Raw genomic sequence first — 12,500 nt, forward strand, 5'->3', positions numbered from 1 at the left:
CATAACCTTTCAGCTGTCTGTTGAACAATTCTACTGTTAACAAGTGTGTGCGTGTAATAAAATCAAAGGTGGAAATCTAATTTGAAAACAACAGATCAACAAAAAAGTGCTACGCCAGAGGGGAGGAACAGTCACATCAGTTTCCATAGAGTGAAATGGGTTTCCCAAGATTCCTAGCTCCTGGGTTCACCTGTCAACTTTGATGAATCTTCAGCATCTGCCTCTGCTGCTCCAAATTACCAAAGCAGTGCTGGAGATAGGGAGACAGGGTGATGGTGGTGGTGGAGGTAGAGGTGGAGGAGTGGGTGCAGCTCTATTTACGAGCAGCAGGATCAATCATCGGATCATTTACCTGCGAGCATTATTTGGAAAAAGCGCGAGAGCAGTAGATCTACGCCGGCGTAACCTAGCCGCGTGTCAAGGAGGCATCAACAACAAATTGTCATTGGCATTCCATTTATGAGCCATCAAGCAGAATCAGATGGCACTGAGTGCTGGATCAGGTTGGACGTGCGGTGAGGAACTCTCGGCAGAACCGGCGGTAAATAAAATTTCTTTTTCGTTATTATTAAAAAAATTACTTATTTGTGGATTTGAATATCAAAAGGAGGCTAGAGACGCAACTTCTCAAATGATAAAAAAAAATAAATAAAAATCCCATAGGTTTGCAGGCAGGTGTGTAACGATCAATTATTAAGGGCCTAGCTCAGGTTACTCCAGGCTGAGCGGGTGGGGCACGGCTTTTTTCGAGCGAACCTGCAAGTGAGAGAGAGCGAGAGAACAAGCGGGAATACTATTTACATAAAATTAACAGTTCAAAAGAATGAGTTCACACACCAATCAAACTTGTTAATTGACTGCCAATGGTGTGTCGCTGGATATACAACACAACTACATTATTCATCTTCCCCCGTTGACAAGAAAGACAGTCCAATTTGCATTGGCGTCCAAAACCTGATCAGCAGTCACAACGGCCCATGCATTTTTAATAGAGCACGGGGAGGCTATTAATATTCATAGGGGTCAAACAATTGCATATTTCATTTAACTTTCTACAACCACCGGTGGTTTTCAAAACGATCAACTTCTGAGGCTTTTGGACCACATGGTGCTGAAAGAATGGGCAGGATTTAAGTAGTAGAAGCTCTAAGCACTAAAGTAAATCAGGCTGTATTTACAAGTATAATCCCCCCCTCCCGTTCGAAAGATTGTGCACTTTACTAATGGTTTCCGTATTTGCGTTACTCACACTATTATCCAAAATCATAGTTGCAAATGCATCACGCAAGTCAGTGAAGCGAAAGCAATATTTTACTCCTGCGCTTCAGAGTAATTCCCCATCCTGGTGCACGCTGGCCTCTTTAGCATTAATCAAATGGGTGGTTTGGCTTCATGCTTTATCGACCTTTACTCCTTGGCTTGAACACCATCACTTCTCATAATGCCAATGACATGTCAAAAGGTCAGGCAGCCCCAAGGTCTCTGTTGGGATGCAGGCAGTAACACGTATGTAAATGTCTCTCTCGAAGGCTGCACCCAGGCCTCGCATGACATCTCTCAGCACTCCGACACACCCAGAGCATTTTAATTGTTGGCCCCTGAAATCTCGGCGGCACAACAACTTTCCATATTTGTGTTTGCCGCATGTGAAAAGGCAGCGGAGGTGACTTTAAAGATTTTGCTGAGCGTGTTATTTTTGGCAGACAACAGGACCTGGACCATACTGGCTAAAGTGACCTGCTATTGATGATCAGTCAACTTACTCTCGCAGGCCAAGGGCACGGCGAGGAAAAAACACATCACCGCACTGTAAGATATGCTAATGGTTTCATTTTGCCACTGAAACCTCATGCATAATTAAACCCAAGCAACAGGGACATAAAACTGTGTGCACAACGACTGACCACTCCAAACCACGTGATACTGCAGAGCACGGTGTGTAATCGAAATGTAACCAAATATGAATACATTAATCGGATTGAACGGATATTGTTTTGTAAACTGATACAAATACAGATAGAAATTGAAGGTACAGTATTTGTTTGTTTGGATGAATTGTAAGAAAGCTTGGCACATATGGTCGCAGGACATTTGGTAAAGACTGGCGGTGTGCATCCTGTGAAACAAAACAAAGAAGCTGCAGGAGCTGGAGGGTTTTACTTTCCTGTATGAAGATCACTGTAGAAAAAGAGGCTGCATTATTTAACTGGCATTTATCTGCATTCATTAGTAAACTTAGGAACTGGCTCCTGATGCTGAAATGTATATTTGTAATATTTAATTGAAGTAAATTAAATTAACAGAATCCTTAGTAACTGCCTGGTCATGTGTGCAGTGGTTTTGCAGGTACAAACTAAAAATAACCGAATGGGATTAAAAATCACATGCACATCTTTAATAATCAATTATGACCTCGAGTGATGTAGCTTAGCCAGAGGAACTGTCTGAGCCACAACTCGGACACCATGCTGACAGTGCTAGAATTTCAACCTCTAGGGTTTTTCAGTGTATCCCGGGGCAGAGTGATAGGGTTCAAATTAAATTACTGAAAACCTTCCACATTTAGTCATGCCCATATTGGGTTCAAACATGGATACAGAGAAGTGTTAAACACATACAGATACAGCATCACTGGCTGTGTTACACTGTTTATGTGATTTACAGGAGCATTTACATGGCAAGTCCAAGAAGTTAAAATGCACGTGTAGATCAGAAGGCTGAAATGATCTCCAAATCGCATTGGACAGTGAAATACTCATGTCAAAGTTGACTCTCTCCATATATATTTGCTTGTATGTGGAGATTAAACCAGTACACAGTATTAATAGAAATATGGGATTAAATAATTGTTTCCAATGATGTCAAAGCAATGTTTTGCACCGGAAGGCAGTTCAGCTCTCTGACTTCATGCCGAATAGACTTTGTCTCTTACAGTACTCCTTCAGCGTTAGTGCCTTCAAACCGAATCATGCTTAAAGACGGGAGATGATCAGTGATGGGCTCGTGGTGAGTTCCGCCCTTAGGAAATTTGCATCATCTGACGCCGCATTTTAAACACATCCAAAACAGCAGAGGTTCAGAGCTTTTCTTTTTTTAACCTTTTTTGAATCTCAAAACAACTCAACCTTCCTTTAAAAATCTTCTCGTATTGTTCTGTTGTGTTATTCCGTAGCCTGGGCACTCGTTAAACAATGACATAAATAACAGCGCGAAATGCACAATGAGTGGTCGCCATGAGGAACACCGATCAGCGTTTTCTGCTTTTTGTTTAGCAGGGTGAAAAATCTACAAATGTGGCACACTGATCAAAAATACACTGAAGATATTTAGGAAGGAGATGTATGTAAGTGTATGAGTGCTGATGATTGTAGATGATCTGGTTGACTAAAAAAGTCAGGGCGTTATGTGATGGTTCTGACCTCTTTTCTGTGTTCAGTGCATGAAGCTGTAAATACCCGGCTTTCCCGGCTGTCTGACCCGAACATACCCACTTCCAGAGATGCCAGCTTGGATAAGTAACACTGTCATGTCGCTTTTTGTCAAGTTTATGCTGATTGCTCTCCTCTATCTATGGGCTGTTTGGAGTATGAGCAAGGTCAGATGAGGAAGATAAAGCTTATTTGACACGTTTTACACAAGAGGGATTTCTCACTGTAGCCATCAGCATTTTATTCTGTTAGGTAAAAAGATTTTTTTCCAGTTTAGAAATATGAATATCTTCATGCCATATTGACTACACTAAAAACAGGAAAGGATTGGTCAAGAAAATAAAATGGATAACAAGAAAATCTCTGAGGAAGTGTCTGAGTGAGAACGAGGGCACGTTTCCTTTTGGTGTTAGGGCAAAAAGCTGGCATCAAACCGTCTCAACCTCTGCATAGGGTTATTTTTTTTGACAAATTGGTTGTGAGTCTTTTACGACTGATGCACAGAACGCAAAAATCATTTCTGCCAAGATTCCTCTATGACCTGCCCCTGGGACATGACACGCTCCTCAATGCCCCGCTCTATCAAACCTGATCTTTCCAGGACAATGCAAATGATGACAAATTCCATCATCCTGCATTATGCGCTTTGCTGCTAATCTCCCTAATTCAAGAGCGAGGGCAGGGTTCTGCACTTTCAGCTGAGGGGCATGTTGTCTGGCTGAATGATGCTGAAGCAGCAGCGTTTATCCCCCTGTTCAGACACAAACTCGCTGGCTCGTCTCCGGTTCAATTATTAAAAGAAACAAACGGTCGGTGTAATAATCGAATCCTCAAGTCAGTGCGAAATAATTGAGATGGTCGTCGCTCTCTAGTCTCTTGCTCCCGTGTGTGAAGGGAACTCCAAAAGACAGAACCGACTCCAAAGTGCTGCTGCAGGCTTTTTTTTTTTTTTTTTTTTTTTTTCGCACAAAGACAGGGATTTAAATATCTACAACATGAGTAATGTCAATGTGTTCTACTGGCCTGACCAGTGGACATTCCCCACACCATGAGGAAAGCCTTAAGTACACTCAAGGTTAATCAGAACACACTGCTCACAGCATGGGGACAACCTGCACAATATTATGAACAAACTCAATAATGGACAGCAGGAAATCAGGACAAAAAAAAAAAAAAAAAAGAGAGATGCCCCCCTTTCACACAGCTTGCAGTTCAGCATCCTTTCAAAAGATGGCAGTATGGCTGCATGAAAAAGAGGCAGCAATAGACACCACATACCCCGATCACTTCAAAAAAATGTTTGCCTTCAAAGGAACATTACAGCACGAATTGGTATTTATTCAAAATAAAAGTAATCTGGTCACTGAGGTGATGATCTAATTGCTATTGGTTTCATATTAGCAGTGAATGCTGACTTTTGCGATCAGCAACTTTCTAGTGTTCAATCATTCTGAATGGGATTACGGCTTTATTTAAAATTCATGGGCATGCATAAAGCTGTGTCTGTCTTGTGCACTGATTAAAAAAACAACAACAAAAACGCCTTATAAATAAATACAGGCATAAGGTTTGTATTATTACAGTTACGCAACAATTAAAATTAGTTTTCTTGTTTTTTTTATTATTACAGGTAATGACACATTAATTATTATTCTATTACATATGGCTGAATATATATGACTCCATAAAGTTAGGTTTATCCACCAGAATGTCAACAGTGATGTTCCCATCGCCAGGAACTTATATGAATAATAAATCTCCGTAAAATTTCACATTGCGCAGCTTAAAACGAGACATTGTCTATTACTCATCCACAACACTTTTATATCTGTAGAACTGGCTGAAATGACAATGGATAATGAAAAATGAATGGATGAGGTTCAAAGTTACAACTCGAACGGAGCCCTCGATGAGAAATTAATGACAACACGAGTGGCCAAAAGTAAATGGAACATAAATGTTAATATCATTGAGCCATCAGTTTTAGCTACTGCCATTAAAAACTAACATCTCCTTAATAAATTAAGACAAAACTGCAATGCTCGGCCACTGTTGCATGAAAGACCCAATGATCATGTTTCACTGAAAGGCACTTACTGTCAGCCGCCACATAAAGGAATGGCGAGATTACAGCGTTTAAGGGAGCAGAGAAAATGGCCTAAAAATAGATCGAGAAGATAAAAGAGTCAAACGGCAACAGTACAAGACAAATCCCACTAATTCCAAAAGCGCCACAGAGGCCAATCACCTGTGTTTTGACCGTTCACTGGGGTAAACTTACAAGTCTCAGCATATTTGTCCAACACTGAACTCGAGCTTTTTTCCGTCTTTGTGTTTATGTATCTCTTAGCTATATGTTCTGTCAGATTTGGCTTCTCATCATTGAACACAAATAGTACAGTGCAGAGAAAAAAGTCATTTTTTGTACTGAAAAAAATCTTTACTATACTTTTTTATAGTAATAGGATTATCAAATGTGCGCCCTTTTAAATAGTGATCAGAGAGAACAGTGCTTTCTGCTTTTTGCATGATAAAATCCATCCATCCATCCATCCACCGATCCATCCCACTTGAATGTGAATATTCTCTGGCTAAAACACGCCTTCGAAATTGCACTTGTCTCCTGAAACCCTGCATATGAAAATTTGTCACTGGCCTGTGATGGGTGGAACCTGTTTTGCAATGGCACTGCCATGCATCTCGCTTTAGATGTGTGTTACCGCCGTGTGACAGTCCTCCGAGACCTGTCAACCGAGCGGAAGTGTAAACACATTCATCCACATTAAAGCCTCCATTACTGCCACGGAATTTTAAATGCACAAATCAATCTGTCTGTGTGTATTCTGAGCCGAGGCTTTTTACTGATGAAAACAGTATTTAGAGTAGTGCAGTGCTGAGGAGGAGCCGAGAAGGCGAAAGCATGAGAGAGAGAGAGCACACCTGAAAGGAAAAAAGTCCTCTCCGTCGGGTTCAGGGGTGGCTGACGGTCACTGTCCTGACATACTCTGATGTGTATGTGTGTGTGGACATGAACCAAGATAGTCAAGCACCCATAATACATGAAGAGGTGCTTGGAGGCAATTAGGCAGGAGTTGTCAAGGCAGTTCCATTAATGAACGGTGTGTACGGTGGAATCTTCTCTGACAGGTCCGGTCCTTCCTGTGTCCACGCCTGCTACAAGCTAATACCAAGCCCTAGCGATGGTGTGTGTTGGAAGCTAATGCACAAAACACAGCTTATGATTCCACACGATTGCTGCCAGTGAACCTAACCTTCAAGGGTGTCAGAAATCCCCCTCCCCTCATACCACAGTCCACTGCCTTGCTATACAACATGTTAGCATTCATGCAACATATTCACAACCTGCTTAAAGATATTGATTCCAATGTTCCTGTATATTCAGTGTATATATTTTCTATATCTACTTATAATCAACCCCAAAATCTAAATGCAGCTCTTCCATTCTGTGTTTAAAGCCACACCCAAAAAAAAAAAACCACATGACCAGACTAGAATGCCTGAAAGCGAGAGAAAAGCTTTCCGGATTGACAGGTAACATGATTGACACCTAAAGAGAGCACCTCAATGATTGATTGGATGTTGTTGGACCCGGGGCGTTGAACAGACTGAAGATTTATCTCTGAGCAGAAACTTTACCGAAGCTGTCGGGAATGTAGGGAATAATGCAAACTGTGTTCGCGCTTCACTGATCTCATCTTTTAAAAAATTAAATTAACAATTAAAAAAAAACAAAACAACAACAAAAAAAAGTACAATGTTTAATAGACAACAAAACATGTTTGAAGGAAGGAAGGAAATTTGCAAAGCACATGGGGAACATGCGCATAAAGATAAAAGATTCGAACCCACAATCCTGGATGTTCGAGGTGGATGTGCTAAAACAGAATAACTAAAGAATAGTATATAGACATTTACTGCATTTGGCAGACGCCCTTATCCTGGGTATCCACAAGTATCTCATACATACCACTGAGCAGATATGAATTTAAGGGCCTTGCTCAGGGGCCCAAGAGGGACAGTTAGTGTGACTGGAATTTGAACTCACAACCTTTAGACACAAACCAACTGCATTCGATATAAATAAACTGATTGGGGATGGGAAAATATCTCTGTTTACAGAGAAGCTCGGCAAATCTGTGTTCAACCACATTGTGTAATAGCAAGGTGTTAACCTTTGAGACTGGAATTGCAGAGATCTTATCTGAAGTTTTGAGTAATCTTCAGTGAGAATACTCTACTTATACTCCATCAAACGTTCTTGATGCTCATCCACATGTTCTCCCGCAAGAGATTTGCCAAACAAAAAAAACATCTGGAGCATCGCCACGTACAGAGCGTTCGAAAGCAAAAGTTCTGTGTGTAGAGATTAATTAGGACATTTACCTTAATTTTTTTTAATGCAACTGCCTTACCAACTGAGCCAACACCTCCCCAGTGGACTTGCCTACTTATACTTCCAGATTAACAAAAAATTTAAATAAAAGATCCATTTTTCCCCCATTTTCATTTTAGAATTTACATTGAAAAATCAATGATCCCATTGTAAACAAACCCATCCATATTGTAGCATTAAACCCAGTGGACAGGAAGGAACAGTGGGACAATCAGATGTCCTTACTGGGCCATGAGCAGCTTCAGTACTGTCTTAAAGCATATAAAACTCTTATCTAAACAGATCAAACCCTCAGTCTTGCTCAGGTGAGTCAGTGTGCACAAACCCAATGGTCAAGTTAATGGAGTCTGGACCGAGGCTCAGGGGGAGGAAGAGGCGATAAAGGGTGAATATTTCCATTCCTTAGGCTACTGTCCCCCTACATTCCACTCACTCCTGCATAAAGTGTCACTCAGAATGAGTGAGGAGCTCAGCTTTATATTGAGGTGAAGGGTGACTAAGGAATATGAGCATGATGCTACTAGAAAATACTTTCCCCAAACAGGTGATGAGTAAGGGCACGTTTTCTGACTGACGACTTTCCTCGACTGTCAAAATACAGACCTCTCCCACTCAGTCTGTACTCACAACGTAGAGAAGAGAGAATAGCTCCAGACTGCTGATGAAATACATGAATGAAGGCGAGACGGGACTAGCTGTTGCTTTTTGTACACACTGTAGCAAATCTGTAAATAAAAATACTCGCATATCCTCAACCCAACACCACCACAATTGCTTCCTCTCCTCCTTCTCCGCTCTTTTTTTTTTTTTTTTTGCAGTCATGGTTTGCTCTTTTATCTAAGCTGATAGCATCCTTGCATTGTTTCGTCTTGATCGCCGAAAGTGCCGTCCTACTGTTCTAGCCTCCAGCAGTTCGTATTATTGGTGCATTATTTCACGCGTGCCTGCCTCTTTTATCAAGTGCTTCTGAAGTAATGTTAATAGACTAGAAAATTGAGACATTTATGAAGTATAGGCCGTGTTTATGAAAAAATCCATAAAATCTGACAGGGATGAGGTGAGATAAAAGCACTGTTTTAATAGATTATGTCTATGGGAGATCGTCAGGGGCTGATGAGCGCCTCCTTTGGGATTGCACGCTTTTACGGGATTAATTTCGCTGTATTAAAAATAAAGGTAAATGTCCTAATTAATCCCTACACACAGCACTTTTGCATTCGAACCAGCTTGGTGAGACTGGATGTTTTGTTGTTTGGCAAATCTCTTGGAGCATGTGGACTTTTGGAAAAGGACAAACTGGAGTATTCCCAATAAAGATTACCCAAACCTTCCAATAAGATCTCGGCATTACAAGTCTCATGGGTTTACACCTTGCTAATACCCAGCGTGATTGTGCGCAGCTTTGCTCACCCATCTCTTTTAACAGAGATGCATTTCCTCATCCCTAATCAGTTTATTTATATCTTTCGTACATAGATTTTTTGAGTCGTTGTACTTTTCATGGCTGCTGGACTTGACCCCTGATCTTCCTAACAAGCAGGTCAGACAGCCCCACCTCATTGTTTTAATATGTTTAACCCCCATAAGGAGATTATTCAAATTGTATTACCGCAGAGGCCACTTCCTTCCTTTGACACTAATTGCGGACGTCAGATCCACCGTTCCCAACTGTGCAGCGGTCCACTTTGACACTTTCCAAAATCCAATGCAAATCCAATTGTTGGTCCACATGAGGTTTGTGTAGAATAAGCTGTCACTCCTAATGGAGAAGGAGAGAGCACATATTCCCCAAACAGGCACTAGTGCTGCTACGTCTCCTCCTAGCCTTTAAATTGGATTAGTAAATAGAATTTCAAGGGTCCAGTCCCTTGGTATGGCATTCATCATGATTTTCACTTGGGTACGTTTCACCAGCTGCACCTCCAGCACAAACCTGCTTTTTGTTTGTTCCTAAATTGATAGGATGCTGAAGAAATTCGAAGTTCATAGATCGAGTACATGATGAGGTTCTGGAGAACAAGAAGCAATAGAATTTAGAAGGCGTGCCTTGGTGGGCAATTTGGGACTCAAGCTGTTAACTAAGACTTTGGTTAATGAAGGGTCAATCCGAACCATCTGCCAACATACAAGCTTAATCGTGTGTTATGAGAGAAAATAGATTTTTTTCCTTTTTTCACAGAAAAATATGGGTAGTGCATTGTAAGCAAGCAGCCAAAGGCATGTGTTTATTCATATAATTCTCTGTCTCTCTCTCTCTCTCTCTCTCTCTCTCACTCCTTTATATATATATATATATATATATATATATACAGTGAGGAAAATAAGTATTTGAACACCCTGCTATTTTGCAAGTTCTCCCACTTAGAAATCATGGAGGGGTCTGAAATTGTCATCGTAGGTGCATGTCCACTGTGAGAGACATAATCTAAAAAAAAAATCCAGAAATCACAATGTATAATTTTTTTTAACTATTTATTTGTATGATACAGCTGCAAATAAGTATTTGAACACCTGAGAAAGTCAATGTTAATATTTGGTACAGTAGCCTTTGTTTGCAATTACAGAAGTCAAACGTTTCCTGTAGTTTTTCACCAGGTTTGCACACACTGCAGGTGGGATTTTGGCCCACTCCTCCACACAGATCTTCTCTAGATCAGTCAGGTTTCTGGCCTGTTGCTGAGAAACACGGAGTTTGAGCTCCCTCCAAAGATTCTCTATTGGGTTTAGGTCTGGAGACTGGCTAGGTCACGCCAGAACCTTGATATGCTTCTTACAGAGCCACGCCTTGGTTATCCTGGCTGTGTGCTTCGGGTCATTGTCATGTTGGAAGACCCAGCCTCGACCCATCTTCAATGCTCTAACTGAGGGAAGGCGGTTGTTCCCCAAAATCTATCAATACATGGCCCCGGTCATCCTCTCCTTAATACAGTGCAGTCGCCCTGTCCCATGTGCAGAAAAACACCCCCAAAACATGATGCTACCACCCCCATGCTTCACAGTAGGGATGGTGTTCTTGCGATGGTACTCATCATTCTTCTTCCTCCAAACACGTTTAGTGGAATTATGACCCAAAAGTTCTATTTTGGTCTCATCTGACCACATGACTTTCTCCCATGACTCCTCTGGATCATCCAAATGGTCATTGGCAAACTTAAGACGTGCCTGGACATGTGCTGGTTTAAGCAGGGGAACCTTCCGCGCCATGCATGATTTCAAACCATGACGTCCTAGTGTATTACCAACGGTAACCTTGGAAACAGTGGTCCCAGCTCTTTTCAGGTCATTGACCAGCTCCTCCCGTGTAGTTCTGGGCTGATTCTCACCTTCCTTAGGATCATTGAGACCCCACGAGGTGAGATCTTGCATGGATCCCCAGTCCGAGAGAGATTGACAGTCATGTTTAGCTTCTTCTATTTTCTAATGATTGCTCCAGCAGTGGACCTTTTTTCACGAAGCTGCTTGGCAATTTCCCCGTAGCCCTTTCCAGCCTTGTGGAGGTGTACAATTTTGTCTCTAGTGTCTTTGGACAGCTCTTTGGTTTCGGCCATGTTAGTAGTTGGATTCTTACTGATTGTATGGGGTGGACAGGTGTCTTTATGCAGCTAACGACCTCAAACAGGTGCATCTAATTTAAGATAATTAATGTAGTGGAGGTGGACATTTTAAAGGCAGACTAACAGGTCTTTGAGGGTCAGAATTCTAGCTGATAGACAGGTGTTCAAATACTTATTTGCAGCTGTATCATACAAATAAATAGTTTAAAAATCATATATTGTGATTTCTGGAATTTTTTTTTTAGATTATGTCTCTCACAGTGGACATGCACCTACAATGACAATTTCAGACCCCTACATGATTTCTAAGTGGGAGAATTTGCAAAATAGCAGAGTGTTCAAATACTTATTTTCCTCACTGTATATATATATATATATATATATATATATATATATATATATATATATATATATATATATGGGGTCAGCTGAGGTGGCTCGGGCATCTGTTCCGGATGCCTCCTGGACGCCTTCCTGGGAAGGTGTTCCGGGCGCGTCCCACTGGGAGGAGACCCCGGGGAAGACCTAGGACACGCTGGAGAGACTATGTCTCCCGGCTGGCCTGGGAACGCCTTGGTGTCCCCCCGGAAGAGCTGGAAGAAGTGTCTAGGGAGAGGGAAGTCTGGGCATCTTTGCTTAGACTGCTGCCCCCGCGACCCGGCATCGGATAAGCGGGAGAAGATGGATGGATGGATATATATATATATATATATATATATATATATATATATATATATATATATATATATATTATATATATATATATATATATATATATATATATATATATATATATATATATATATATATATATATATATATATATTATATATATATTATATATATATATAATATATATATATATATATATATATATATAATATATATATACAGTGAGGAAAATAAGTATTTGAACACCCTGCTATTTTGCAAGTTCCCCCACTTAGAAATCATGGAGGGGTCTGAAATTGTCATTGTAGGTGCATGTCCACTGAGAGAGACATAATCTAAAAAAAAAAATCCAGAAATCACAATGTATGATTTTTAAACTATTTATTTGTATGATTCAGCTGCAAATAAGTATTTGAACACCTGTCTATCAGC

The 12,500-nt window shown here is 40.8% G+C and overlaps 1 protein-coding gene across 3 annotated transcripts in view; it reads right to left on the reverse strand.

Annotated features, from left to right (window-relative positions):
* Positions 1-12,500, reverse strand: part of dph6 (diphthamine biosynthesis 6) — a 71,158-nt gene that overhangs the window by 16,196 nt on the left and 42,462 nt on the right. The window lies entirely within an intron of this gene.

The sequence above is a fragment of the Silurus aristotelis genome (genome assembly GCF_946808225.1).
Source record: "Silurus aristotelis genome assembly, chromosome: 6".
Lineage (NCBI taxonomy): Eukaryota > Metazoa > Chordata > Actinopteri > Siluriformes > Siluridae > Silurus > Silurus aristotelis.